Raw genomic sequence first — 10,160 nt, 5'->3', positions numbered from 1 at the left:
GAAGAAGTGCCATTGTGATTTTTTTTAGGTTTTTGCAAGGCAAACGGGGTTAAGTGGCTTGCCCAAGGCTACACAGCTAGGTAATTATTAAGTGTCTGAGCTCGGATTTGAACACAGGTACTCCTGATTCCAGGGCCAGTGCTTTTTCCACTGCACCACCTAGCTGCCCCAAGAAGTGCCATTGTGATTGTAAACTTGTAACATAGAAAATGCCATCTTGGGGAAGCTTTAGGGGTAATTTTATGATAGGAGCCCTCCTTTCAACTCCAAGTACTTTCTCTGACTGCCCCCCTCCCCCATTCATGGAATGTTCTCTCTTGTTTTCATACTCATGTCCCTGATGCTTTTACATCTTCTACAATGAAGCCTTTTCCCAACTTTTTCAATTGTAGTGCTTCCCCTGTTTTAATTTTTCTTATTTATGCGGACTTTTAGCTTGTTGCACATCTTTGCTTGTTATCTGCCCCTTTAGATGGTAAGCTCTTTGAGAACAGGGACTATCTTTTGCGTCATTTTGTATCCCCAGCTTTTTTTTTTAGTTTTTGTAAGGCAAATGGGGTTAAGTGCCTTGCCCAAGGCCACGCGGTTAAGTCATTATTAAGTGTCTGAGGTCGAATTTGAACTGAGGTCCTGCTGACTCCAGGCTGGTGCTGTATCCACTGTACCGCCTAGCCGCCCCCCTCCCCCAGCCTTTAACACAGTGCCTAGATTGCATTTTTTTTTGCTTTGGTGTGAGGCTTTTAGGAATTGTGAGTTTTACTAGAGAATAGACAAAACAGGGAAAAATAAAGGATCATTCTTTGTGTTTCCTAGGGACTTTCTTCATAAACTTTAGGAAGCATCACTCTCTTTCCCCCTAATGGTTGTCAAGTACCCATTTTATAGAAAGGGAAAAGTCTCATGGGCCTATTTGAAAACTCAAATACTTCTTCATGTGTCAGCATGTGTCAATACTGGATGCTAGGAAACCCTGGCTTTTAAACCCTTTTTTTAAGGTTGAAGATGATTGAAGTTTCAGATGAAACTCTTTCTTCCCAGAAGGATGCCAATTGAATGCCCATACAAGGACCAAGTTCCTCTCTGTTTTTTTAACTCCTCCTAGCTCCTGGGATGGGTTTTCATACACCAGGAACATCTGGTATTAGTTGACTGATTGGCTAAATTATGTTATCAGTGTGATTAAATGAATAATAATTACTTATGAGAATTGTAGATTTGTACCCAAGTTAACTGCAAGAAAATTAAGGTTTGTGTTATCCTAAAATTGTAATTAAATAGATTTTTTCCTGGTTTTCCTAAGATAAAATATGCTTAAGTTTTCTGGGAAGTTTTCATTGAATATTAGTACTGGAAGGGGGTTTAAAGAGTACAGAATTTGTTCCAGTAATGATCCTTGGACATAATTTTATCTAAACAGCTTGTTTTACATATGAGGAAACAGGCCTGGAGAGAAAGTCACATAGGTGGTATATCTAAGATTAAAAATAGATATTGTTAGTTTATATGCAATATTTTTCCTACTGTCCTGGGGCAAACAGGACAACATAAATTAACCAAACCTTGGTTAATTACACCCCCCCACACACACCCCCACACACCCTGTTGCCCCCACACCCTCTTGCACTAACTATAAGCAGAAGAACAAAGATGTTAATTTCAATAAAAATTCTACAATTGTATATAAAGTAATTACCAGTATATAAATCAGGATGCTAATATGTAAGGTAAAATACTTCTATTGAAATGATATGCTACCACACATATAGAGGTGTAAGAAAACCTTTATTAAAAGTAGCAAATGGTACCTTTGAAATTCTTGAATTTTTCAGAACTTTTAGAAATTATCTGTCCAGTCCAAAGTTTTTTTGTAACTTTTAGAAATTATCTGTCCAATCCACAGTTTTTGACTTTTAGAAATCATCTGTCCAATCCAGTTTTTAGGAACTTTTAGAAATCATCTGTCAAATCCTGAGTTTTTAGGAACTGTTAGAAATTATCTGTCCAGTTCAGAGTTAGTTGAGAGGAGTAAACTGATATCCAGGAAAAAAAAATCCATATAACATTGGATTAAAGGGAAAGAAAATATTTTTGGAAACGTCTCAATCCAGATGAATAAACACTTGAGGTACACTTATCTTTGAATCTTGAACTTTTTTAACTTGGTGTGGCCCTCTTTAACTTGCTTATGAGGCATTAGGAAGACCAAACAGCTTTACAGACCCTGCTTCCAGTACTTTTCCTGGTTCACCGTTTTTGTCATCACAAGCAAAAGCTAGCAGTGGTAATTTGGGATTCCAGGCCACAGAGAAAGTTGGAGACTTACACTGTACCTCACAAATCTGCTCTCCAGTCTCCACTTCTGCAATGTCGATGAAATGATCTTCAGATCCCGATGCAAGCATTTTCCCATCATGGCTGAAACTGAGGCTTGCCACAGGCCAATCCAGCCTGGAGAGGCATCTCACACACACCAACTCACTCAGATCCCAAAGACTCACCAGAGAATCGGCACTGCCCGTGGCGAAATACTTTCCGGTCGGATCAAAGTTGATGCAGATGCAATTAGAAGTATGCGCGCTGAGTGACTGCACAGGCTTCAATTCTGGATAACTGAGGATCGTGATGTAGCCATTGCCACTCGCAAGGAAGAAGAGATTATTCTCGTTATTCCAGGAGATCTCGTTGACCTCATGTGTGAAGCGCTCCTCAGCCTTGGCCTGGTGAGTGTGGGCATCGAAGAACGTAACAACATCTCTGCGGTTGCCCACGGCGATGGTGTGGCCATCCGGACTCCAGCAGATGTTTATGTTCTGCCCTTTTGTGGGGATGTTACTCACACACTTGTTCAGGCGCACATCCCAGATGCGAATGCTCCTGTCCTTGGAGGCAGTGACGAAGAGACTGGGATTGTTCGGGTGCCAACACAGCTGATCAATGCTATTGGCATGCCCTGTGTAATTGTATTCTTTTACCAGGCAGTCGGGTTTCAGCATGAAGACGCTGGCTGTCTTATCGGCAGATCCGGAAGCCAGGCGCTCCCCGTCACAGCTCCATGCTACCGAGAACACTCTGGCGGTGTGAGCCTGGTACTCCTCAGTTTTGCCGTACTTACGAAACTTCTCCTGCATCTCACAGAAGAAAGGCGAAGGCCCCTTGCGCCACCAAGCCGCGGCAGCCATGACAGCGAGGACCAGACAAACAATGGCTGGAAGGAGGAAGTAGGAAAGAAGGCAATGAGCTGGACTCTCAGAACAAATGCGAATGAGAGGAGTGGTTCTGCGCAAGCGCAGTGATGTTACCTTGGAACTTTACTAACACATATCCTTGCGGAGGGGTGAAAAAATTTTCACCTCCACCTCACTCAGCATTTCCCTTAATTTCATAGAGGAGAAGAGCAAGCCCCATGTCTGGAAAGTAAGTCAGAGTAATGGAAGTCCCTACTGGGTAGTGCTGGTGCGGCCATTGCTGTGGCGGGTCCTTAGTTGTGACGTTTGATAATCACATCTCACAGCCTAGTAACCTTTCGCCATTTGAATGAGTTGCGGACTATTTTTTTAGGGTTTTTTTTTTTTGCAAGGCATTGGGATTAAGTGCCTTGCCCAAGGCAACAACACAGCTAGGCAAATATTAAGTGTCTGAGGTCAGATTGAAAGTCAGATCTTCCTGAGTCCAGGGGCGGGGCTCTATCCACTGTGCCACCTAGCCACCCCCAGGACTACTTTTTGAAAAGCTGAAATGACAGGTAAAGCACAAGACTTAAGACCCCATGGAAATGGGAGCTAAGCTGAAATTTCAAGTGGTAACAGTCTGTTAGAAGTGCCATAAAAGAAATCTTAGGCATCCCCCGAGATTGCTGAAGGTCCTTTTGGGAGTCCATGTCCCAGAACTGGGAGCTTCACAGAAGTCCGGATGAAAATAGCCATACATGGGGTGGGGGTGGGGTGGGATGAACATCAAGGACTTAGTTTTATTTCTGTAGGAGATTAATATGTGCTCTTTTTTTCTGGAAATAATTGTTCCTGCAATTAAATAAATGCATTTAATATGTAGAGATATTTACTTAAGAAGTAGAAAGTGACTATCCTTGAAACCCTTCTTTTTTTGTATTATATACTTTGTTTTCCAATTATATACAGTAGTAGTTTCTACTTATCGTTTTTTTGTAAGATTTTGAATTTTACATTTTTCCCCCCACCACCCCTTCCCTCCTCCTCCCCCTCACAGAAGGCACTCTGATAATCTTTACATTGTTTGCATGCAATGCATTAATCGAAATTGAATGTGTTGAGAGAAAAATCATATCCTTGAGGAAAAAAATAAAATATTAGAGATAGCAAAATTATGTAGCACATAAAACAACTTTTTTGTAATTGAAGGTAACAATATTTGGTCTTTGTTCAAACTCCACGGTTCTCTCTCTGTATACTGATGGTATTCTCCAGTGCAGAGAGCCCCAAATTGTTCCCGATTGTCGCACTGATGGAATGAGTGAGTCCATCAAGGTTAATCATCACCCCCCCCCCCATTGCTGTTACGGTGTACAGTGTTTTGCTGCTTCTGCTCATCTCGCTCAGCATCAGTTCATGCAATATTTTCCAGACTTCTCTGAAATTCCATCCCTCATAGTCTCTAATAGAACGATAGTATTCCATCACGTACGTATACCACAGTTTGTTCAGCTATTCCCCAATTCATAGACATTTATTCGATTTCCAATTCTTTACCACCACAGGGCTGCTATGAATATTTTTGTACAAATGACATTTTTACCCTTTTCCATGAACCAGCAATGATATTGCTAGACATTTTTATTGTCATTTGGGCATAATTCCAAATTGCTCTCAGAAACGTTGTATCAGTTCACAGCTCCTTTTTTTATTTTTTGTATTTCTATTTAAGACAGTGTGGTTAACTGACTTACTGAAGGTCCCACAGCTAAGCAATTATTAAGTGTATGAGTGCAGATTTGAACTTAGGTATTCCCGACTTCAGGGCCAATGCTTTTTCCACTGTGCCACCTAGCTGCCCCTTTTCTTTTGATTTTTACAAGGCTTAAGTAACTTTCCCAAAGTCACACAACTAGTAAGTATTAAGTATCTGAGGTTGGATTTGAAGTAGGTCTTCCTGACTCCAGGACTGGTACTTTATCCTAAGCGACTCCTACTGCTCCCTAAATACCCTTAATGGGAATGCTTTCTCTCTTGATTTTTTTCAATTTCTACTGCCTATATTTGTTTATCATTTCACAAATTATTTGTTTAAAAAAAACCCTTGTGTCATGTCTGCCTGGCGTTGCGTAGGTGCTGTATAATTATTTGTTCACTTCTCTTCTCTTTGTTTATGAAGGACGTAGATGGGACAGTGGATTATACTCTACATCTGGAGTCAGGAAGATTGACTTAATATCACTATATATACTTGTTACCTATTTTTATTTTTTATTTGTATTATAGTAATCACAGACATTTTAGGTATTTTATTATTGTTATAGTAAGCACTTATACATGTTACCTTTTTCATTATTATAGTAAGCACCATTTACATGTTAACTATTTTTACTTATTTTAGGAATCACCACATATATGTCAGCTCTTTTTATTATTATTGTACTCAGCACTAATCCATGTTATCTGTTTTATTATTGTTATTATAGTAATCACCATATACGTGTTAGCTATTTTAATTATTCTTATAGTAAGCACTTATACATGATAACATTATTATTGTAAGCACTTCTACATGTTAGCTATTTTTATCATTATTATAGTAAGCACCATATACATGTTAGCTATCTGTATTATTATAGTAAACACCACATTCATGTTAGCTCTTTTTGTTATTATAGTAAGTACCACATACATGTTAGCTAGTTATTATCATAGTAAATATCATATACATATTAGCTATTTTTATTATTATTATAGTAAATGCCATATATATGTTAGTTAGTTTTATTATTACAGTAATCATAAGATACATGTTAACTTTTAATATTATTGTTTTGGTTGTTGTTGTAGTCATCGTCATCATTCTCGTCCTTGTCTCCCCACCAGATGAGTGTTTTCTCTGTGAGAGCAAGATTTGGTTTTTGCCTTTTCCTCCTATTTCTAGAATTTAGCATAATGGTTGGCCCAGAATAGTAATTTCTTAAGTGCTTGTTACTTAACTTTGATAAATGTAAATTATGGAAACCCTGCATAATATAAACTTGTGAGGTGGATCTCTTTCAAATTATTCATCCAACACTAGGATAGAACTTCATTTTTGAAAATACATGTTCGAATGTTATTTAATACATCAGGACAGCTCGGGAGTGCTGCAATGCATAGAGGGCTGAGCCTGAAATCAGGAAGGCTCATCTTCCAGAGTTCAAATGTGAACACTTACTGTGTGATCCTGGGCAAGTCACTTAATCCTGTTTGCCTCAGTGTCCTCATCTGTAAAATGATCTGGAGAAGGTAATGACAAACTGCTCCAGTATCTTTGCTGAGAAACCTCCCAAAAAAGTCAGGCATAGGGGCGGCTAGATGGTGCAGTGGATAGAGCACCTGCCCTGGAGTCAGGAGGACCTGAGTTCAAATTCGGCCTCAAACACTAAATAATTACCTAGCTGTGTGCCCTTGAGCAAGTCACTTAACACCATTGCCTAGCCAAAAAAATAGTCAGGCATGACTGAAGAGAATATCAGGAGAACCTTGTACATTTGGGGGTGATGTCATGTGAACGCTTTATAGTGTAAAGGTGGAAGGATATGCTTCAAAATCAGAATGATCATTTTCCTCTTAATTTCTTCCTTTCGTTCCCTCTTAGTGGTATTGCTATTCCTCCCCCCTCCCCCCCCAAAAAAGATAAAAAGGCAGAAGCTTCTGTTTCAGCAGTGCTTGAATGGAACCACTGCTCCTTTGGGGTATCTCCTTTAGCCATGTCTCCATCTTCACCTCCACTAACCAACACTTCCCATTAGATCCTGAATGTGATTTCTTGGTACTAGTCTTTTGTCACTTGACCTTCTGAATCCTTTGCTTGAAATGTTCTAATACTTTCCTTTTTAAAATATATTTTTATTGTTATCATCTCTTTTGACATTCCCCAAATTTCTCCTAGAATCTCTTTATTCCCATTTCTTTTTTAAAATACTGTTTTCGGGCGGCTAGTGGATAAAACACCGGCCTTGGAGTCAGAAGTATCTGGGTTCAAATCCAGTCTCAGACACTTAATAATTACCTAGCTGTGTGGCCTTGGGCAAGCCACTTAACCCCATTTTCCTTGCAAAAACTTAAAAAAATACTGTTTTCAAAAGAAAAAAAATTACTCATATTGTATGCAATGTTTCACACCTATGACCCTCTTCCATGCAAACGATTGTTTGTGTGATGTTTCTGTATCTGCTTTGTCATTTTTGCAATATTCATTTTTGATTGTTTTGTGTTTGTCATTCTTTTCACCTTGTATTGGTATATACTTTCTTTTTTATGATATAAAAAGATTATTTTTGTTCCTCCTTTCTAAAACTAAGGGTCTAATGAAGACAGTGGGCAAGCTGGTTCAGACTGGGAAATTGGTCCCCAACAGTATTTTCTTCTGTGTTAAAGTAATAGATTTCCCTTAGTTTCCTTAAATAAGACTTATCTAAGAGTTCAACAGTAGCAGCAATCCTGCTAACATTATCAAGATTGTGGCTCTCCAGGAGAGACCCATGAATGATAGAAGGGGTTGAACTGTGCTCCAGCTGGTCCTTCATCCTGTACTACATGCATCTTCTAAGAATTCACCAGTTTCTTCTCCCCAAAAGCCCTGTGACTGGGATTCCTGCAAGCCGAGTCAGTCACCCTTCTATGCAGGAAACTTCTCTGATTTGGGATGGAAAAAGAGTCCATGATCTAGAGGATCTACCATTTCTTTGAAGGCTTTCTTCTTGGCAGCAGCCTTGACCCAAGTTAGAAACCATTTTCTTTCTTTATTGGGTTTCCATATGGTTTTCCATACAAAAACCAAAATTTTTGTTTGGATTCCTCAGTTTCTTTTTCTGCTTATTCTTTGAAAGTCTGAACTGTTATCCTTCTCCATCCTGTGTGATGCAATTGATACAGCCATATTCCTTGCTCAACTCTTTAGATCCAGGTGGTACATAGAGCTGACAGATGTAAAGGAAGAGAGGCAGTTCCTTGTTGGGTTTCTCTCCTTTCTTTGGGCTGGATATTTTCTTCTTATCTCATAACTTCAGCTTTCTGCTAATATCAAGCATCCTTCCAAGGTCTTGACTTTAGGTGGCTCATCCTGAGACTATTTATATATCTTAAGGGCATGATGTTACAACTTGGAGAGGTAAGGGAGGATATAGGACAGGGTGGTACTCAGAATCTTCAGATATTCTTCAGTCATCTCCCATGCCAGTGGGCCTTGGCTCTCAAACAAGGCTAGGTTGTGGAGGTTACTCTCTGCATTCTTTACCCCATGCACCTCTGGATATACTTTATTCACATCTAGAAAGTATTGAATGTTTCTATTTGCAAATACAGGGATATTCACTGTCTTCCATATGGTCTTCATGTGTTTGTTCCCAGGATGCGATTTCAAATCGTGGACCCTTCTGTTCTTGGTATATCCATTAATAGTTAATAGGCAGCAGTCAACCTTCTTCAGCAACTGATATATCATAGTTTTGTCATTTTCTGTGAAGACATGGATTTTGCAAGTAACCAGAATAAAAAGTTTCTCATGTGCCAAAAGAATTGTTCTCTGGAGTAAATCCCATCTTCTTCTAAGAAGAATCCATAATAACCTCTTTTTGCTATTATTTGAGGACAATCCAAATTCAGATTTAGGATATCACACTAACTTTGAGCCAGGAGAACAGCCTTGACAAACACCTCAGAATCTATGACTTACATGTAACACAGCTGAGCTTAATGGTGACAGCTCAATAGTCTTTAAGATAGTTGGCTTTGATCTATCATGGGGGCAGCTATATAATGTCTCTTCACAGCATCTGCCTCTGGAACTCAAATGCCTGCATCTTTGGAATCTTTTCTAGACTGTCTCTCCCGCAGTGGCTTCAAAGACTCTGTCAGGATCTGTGGCCACCACTGCAGGACCCTTATTTCCAGACACATATTTCTGGCTTGACCTTGAACTCCATTGTCATCTTTGACCTGGGGCCACACCTCTTCTTGTAGGCAAGCTGTATGGGTGTTTTTCCTCTTTAAAAATGTTTCTGCCATTAACAACCATTTATTTTCTCTGTTCCTCCCCGCCCCCCTCCATTGGGAAAATAAAACAAGGAATGAAAAAAAATAAATAACAGCAAAAAAAACCAAAACCTAAAACAAAAACCTTGCAACAAATGTGTAGTCAAGAAAAATATTGCTTCGTGGGTCATGTCCAAAAAGCTGTCTCATAATTTATCTTGTGTCCATCAAATCTCTGTTAGGAAGTGAGTAGCATGCATCATTTTGATTACCTTGGGATCCTGGTTGATCATTGCCTTGATCGGTGTGCTTAAATATTTAGAAAATGTTTATCTTGACGGTGTTGCTATTATTGTATCAAAATTCTATTCTTAGTTCTTTTCACTGTGCTCAACATCAGTCCATAAAATGCTCTCCACTTTTCTCTGAAACCTTGCCTTTTTTCATTTTTGTATTACATAATAGGATTCCTGTACATTCACATACCATAAATTGTTAGCCTTTTCTCAATTGGTAAGAACCCACTGCATTTTAAATGTTTTTATACTATCAAAAATGAAAGGGAAATAATGAAAAAACATGTTGGAAGGGACCCAACAGTATCAAATCTCAAAGTCAGCTACAGATTTTATATTATTTTATTGACTCCACTTACCTCATTTTGTTGTTGTTATTCAATTGTGTCCAACTCTGTTACTCTGTGGACCATCACACACTATTGCTGTGTGTAGGGGGTTTTCTTGGCTAAGATACTGGAATGCTTTGTCATTTCTTTTCTAGTGGATTAAGGCAAACAAAGGTTAAGTAACTTGCTCAGAGCCAGACAGTTAATAAATGAATGAGGCTATATTTGAACTCGGGTCTTCCTGACTCCACTTTCAGCACTTTGTTCACTGAATTACCTAGTTGCCTCCTTTACCTTTCATGTAAGTTTCCCCATGCTTCTCTGTATTTCTCATATTCTTCAATTCA

The 10,160-nt window shown here is 39.1% G+C and overlaps 2 pseudogenes; both read right to left on the bottom strand.

Annotated features, from left to right (window-relative positions):
- Positions 1-2,183: 2,183 nt before the first annotated feature.
- On the bottom strand, positions 2,184-3,130 carry LOC141502201 (THO complex subunit 3 pseudogene; annotated as a pseudogene).
- Positions 3,131-8,053: 4,923 nt separating this feature from the next.
- Positions 8,054-9,221, bottom strand: LOC141498642 (tRNA-dihydrouridine(16/17) synthase [NAD(P)(+)]-like pseudogene; annotated as a pseudogene).
- Positions 9,222-10,160: the final 939 nt, after the last annotated feature.

This window comes from Macrotis lagotis, chromosome X, assembly GCF_037893015.1.
Source record: "Macrotis lagotis isolate mMagLag1 chromosome X, bilby.v1.9.chrom.fasta, whole genome shotgun sequence".
Classification (NCBI taxonomy): domain Eukaryota; kingdom Metazoa; phylum Chordata; class Mammalia; order Peramelemorphia; family Peramelidae; genus Macrotis; species Macrotis lagotis.
This window is presented reverse-complemented; position numbering and strand designations above follow the sequence as displayed.